We start from the raw sequence: 4775 nt of genomic DNA, 5'->3' as shown, positions 1-4775 counted from the left end.
ATGGGGAAATTCAAATGCAATAAAAGCCCAACCTTAATTCATTTAACCCCAATCCTCAGATCCCGAACATTTTATTCTTATTATATGAAAGATAAAGCGCAGCTAACTATTAACAGTGAAAATATCGGCAGAGATTTGAAAGGTAATGTCGTATAAAGTAGGTCAATTCTTTTTATACAAGGATCGGAGCGGGTTTGTGGATACTGGCTGCAGTACGTACTTCCTTTGGCTACGGAGTGGCGTCGTTTCGCTAACACCATTTATTCCTTCTTGACAGCTATATTGAAGGCGCACATCTTAATCATTGTTTCTTTCACAGACAGTCACTGTTGGGGGGTTCAGGTTAAAAACAACCTGCCAGGTTGAAGCGAGCCATTTAGATCATTTAGTTCTAACCGTGCAAAGTGTGTCAGACACGGTCAACTTCAACAGCACGACCCTCGGCATGCAGGTCATCACTTTCAAGGGGTGTCAGAAGTTACCATGACCCGTAGGTCATATCAACACGTGTCAGGCTGAAGAAGATGCGAGTAGAAGGCAGACTATGGGTGTTTCATTTGTGTCCTGCGGCGGCGCGGAAACACATGTCTTGTATTTTAAGGGAAACCGTAAAGCTCTGGGGTTTGGCCAGCAGAAGTTCAACCTTCACCAGCTGAGGCAGGAGTTTGAGCCCAAAGCAAAGCACCCAACTTCAGGCTCCGCTGACTATCCATAACCAGAAGCCCTCTGGCCCAAGTAGCTGCACATCTGAAGGTATTTGACCCGCTGCTGCCACCACATTTCCTGGGTGATACTTTGAGATAAAGTCCACTCGCGGTGTTCTTTTAGGCCTGTGGCGTTGAGATCGAGGACGGTCCAGTGGAAAGGACTGGAGCTGTGGGCACCATCACCACCCTGTACTTCAGGGATCCAGACCACAATCTCATTGAGGTGTCCAACTATATGCAGCCATCAGAGGGCTCCTAATGAGACTTTGGCTTTTACACAGAAATGTCTCCAACCACCAGACTGTTTCTTTCTTTTATTTCTCAGAAACAGACAATTACTAAATAGAAATTCCAATACAATTCACTGTTTCAGGATCAGTTTTGATCTGAACAGTGTAGCTTAACGAATGGACAATTTCCAGAGATGATGTTAAATTACCATGTTTGACCAATGAGTACTTTGCTAAGTTAAAAAAAATGTACAATTCTCTGTGTCAAGTGCCAATTATCAGGAGTGTAGATAAAAATTGAGTTAACTCTTGGAATTTTTTAATGAATACAATTTTTTTTTGACACGCATCCATCTGTTCAGATCTTTTGTGGTGGTTGTTGTTGGGGGTTTTTTCAGAGCAAAAAGGGCAGAAAACAGTTTAACTTTTCATTTCTCAAGGCATACTGATCAAATGTATTAAAAGTTTAATCCAAAGTTGTACAACTCTTGGTTTATTTCAGTATCTGAAAATGAATAATTAGTAGTGAAGCTGAATTCTTTTTTGTGCTTTTAAAAAAAAAAAAAAAAAAAAATCCACTCCAGCTTCTGAGTAAGGGCTTCTGATTCTGCAGCAACATCTGAATTACCTCTCCTATAATCATTTTGATATGTGCCAGCCACCAGCCAAATGGTTCCTGGTCACCAAGCCTGGAGAAAACCTGTGATACAACGGACATAAAAACTGGTAAACTACAACTACCAGAACTGAGTTAATTGAATCATCACTTATACTGGTAGTTCTCACCTCCACCTCATCTCCAACAGCCACGTTACAGGAGAAATTTGGAGGAGGCAGCCGCCGCACAGAGTCACAACACACCACAACGTCCTCCTTCTTTGGACTATAGATAATATATGTTAATAATCAAAACAAATAATACGTCAATACACTTCAGAAGTTTGAGATGTTTAAAGAAAAAGCATTACACTTACCTGTGCTTTAGTAACGATCTCCCACCAGAACACACTCCCAAAATTTGTCTTCAGTGATCTTATTAATCTGTCACTAAATACTAAGCTGAGCAAGTCCAAACGCTTCATTTTGCTGTTCATCGTATCTGTGATATGGCTGAGCGAGACTGATTCTTATGGTGTCTAATTTACGTTCAACCTGGACTAACGTTATTACAGTCGTAGTCTATGTGTGAATTTATGTGCAAAAGTTGTTCTCCATTTACAAAATAGAATATATTGACTCTTTCAGTATGTTGTAGCAATTTCTTTATTTGTCACCTGCTTACTCATATTCTCTGGCCCTTTAATTTGCCTCAGATTCATGAAGCGGCCCCAAGTCCAAATGAATTGAATAGGCTTGCCCAAGAGTGTATTTGAGACCCTAATTCGATTTCGTTTGGTTTCTCGAATAGTTTTGTTACTCCGTAGTGCCGCTCCTTTAAGAGTTGCATTAGGTTGACGGCACCGCTCTTTTGGCCAAGTGGACTTACCGTAGTTTTCCTGTAGCAAAGGAAGAAAAGCGCGAAGAAAGACCTGTGGCAAGCTGTGTTTTCTCTTCATCGTTCACCTTTGTTCTGTTGGATCCCTAAAAAAACACATGTCTGTAAGTATTGCTTGCTTTTTAAAAAATTGATAACTCACCTATGGTGGATTTTTGGAACTGCGTTTAGTGTGCTAACTGAAGAACGCAAGCTGTGCTAAGTGGTTAGCAGGTTAATGGGATTCTCAATGTTATGTTAGCATTACGCTAATCAATCAATCAATCAATCTTTATTTATATAGCGTCTGTTACAATCAAAATTGTTTCTAGGCGCTTTACACAATCCCAGGGCCTAACCCCAAACAAGCAACAGTGGCAAGGAAAAACGGACCAGGCTCATGTAGGGCTGGCTAGAGGAGAGGACTTGACTTGACTTGACGGGTTGGGTTGGGTTTCTGGAGGCCTATAGCAGCATAACTAAGATGTTAACCTAATTTGTCTGTCTATGATAGTAACTGCAACTACAGAATTAGTGATAATAAGCTTTTTCAAAGAGGTAGGTTTTAAGTCTGATCTTAAAAGTAGCGATGGAGTCAGCCTCCTGTACCTGGACAGGGAGCTGGTTCCATAGCAGGGGGGCCTGGTAGCTAAATGCTCGGCCCCCCATTCTACTCCTCGAAACTCTGGGAACCACAAGTAGACCAGCATTCTGAGAGCGGAGCGGTCTATTGGGCTGATAAGGTATCACTAGCTCCTCCAGGTAGGATGGAGCTAGGCCTCTGAGGACCTTGTAGGTCAAAAGAAGGGTTTTAAAAATGATTCTAAATTTAACGGGCAGCCAATGAAGCGACGCCAGTACAGGAGTTATGTGATCTCTTTTGTCAATACCTGTCAGAACTCTGGCTGCAGCATTTTGAATCAACTGGAGGCTTCTTAAAGAGTTGTTTGGACACCCTGATAATAAAGAATTACAATAGTGCAGCCTGGAAGTAACAAATGCATGGACTAACTTTTCAGCATCATGCCGCGTCAGCAGCTTCCTGATCTTTGTGATGTTCCTCAAGTGAAAAAAGGCACTTCTCGAGACTAATTTAATGTGTGAGTTGAAGGAGAGATTTTGATCAAAAGTTACTCCTAGATTCCTCACAGAGAGACTAGATGTTAATGAGATACCATCTAGAGTGATCATGTGATCTAATCTATCCCAGAGAGGTTCAGGACCAAACACCATGACCTCAGTTTTTCCTGGGTTAAGGAGGAGGAAATTTGAAGACATCCAGGACTTTATGTCTTTAAGACAGGTCTGGAGCTTCACTAACTTCTCTGTCTCCTCGGGTTTCATGGATAAATAGAGCTGAGTGTCATCAGCACAACAATGAAAATGTATCCCATGCTGCCGAATAATGTTCCCTAAGGGAAGCATGTACAATGTGAAGAGGATTGGTCCAAGTACAGAACCTTGAGGAACTCCATGGCTAACCCTACTGTATGAAGAGGGAACACCATGGACATGAGCAAACTGGTATCTATCAGATAAGTATGAGCTAAACCAGTCTAGTGCTGTCCATTTAATCCCAATCACATGTTCCAGTCTATGTAACAGGATGCTGTGATCAACTGTATCAAAAGCAGCACTGAGGTCCAGCAGAACTAGCATAGAGACCAGTCCATGATCGAATGCTATGAGAAGATCATTAGTGACTTTAAGAAGTGCTGTTTCTGTGCTGTGGTGAGCTCTAAAGCCTGACTGAAACATCTCAAACAGGCTGTTCCTCTGCAGGTACTCCAGTAACTGAGTCACCACCACCTTCTCTAGAACTTTAGAGATAAAAGGAAGGTTGGATATTGGCCTATAATTTGCTAAGACATCAGGATCCAGTGATGGTTTTTTAAGCAAAGGCTTAATCACTGCCACCTTGTAGGACCGGGGTACATAACCTGACACTAAAGAACCATTGATCTGTTCCAGGATAGAACTGCCTATCAATGGAAAAACATCCTTCAACAGGTGTATTGGGATGGGATCTAAAAGACACATGGTGGTCTTGGATTACTGAATTAGCGATGACGCCTCAGAAAAATATATAGGGCTGAAGGAGTTTAAGGGCTCGTTGGAGACCCTGTATGTTCCCACAGTCGGCACATCTGGTGATGGTCCAGTTGTTGGGATGGCCTGGTTAGCTTTCTCTCTGATAGCTAGAAGCTATCACGTTGCTGGAGGGTGCTTGGACATCCCTGCAGGCGTTATACATGGCTAAAAAAGAGCCAAATAAGGGGAAAAAGAGTCCCAAATTGTGATATTAGTTTCTCCAACTTGTGCTTCAGTATTATTTTAATAAGATTTTGGTGATTGACCGCTCCC

General features: G+C 42.0%; 1 pseudogene; it reads left to right on the top strand.

Annotated features, from left to right (window-relative positions):
- Positions 1-296: 296 nt before the first annotated feature.
- Positions 297-987, top strand: LOC101061537 (glyoxalase domain-containing protein 5-like; annotated as a pseudogene).
- Positions 988-4775: the final 3788 nt, after the last annotated feature.

Source organism: Takifugu rubripes, chromosome 3 (assembly GCF_901000725.2).
Source record: "Takifugu rubripes chromosome 3, fTakRub1.2, whole genome shotgun sequence".
NCBI lineage: Eukaryota > Metazoa > Chordata > Actinopteri > Tetraodontiformes > Tetraodontidae > Takifugu > Takifugu rubripes.
Note: the sequence above shows the minus strand (reverse complement) of the source record. Positions and strands in the feature narration are given on the sequence as shown.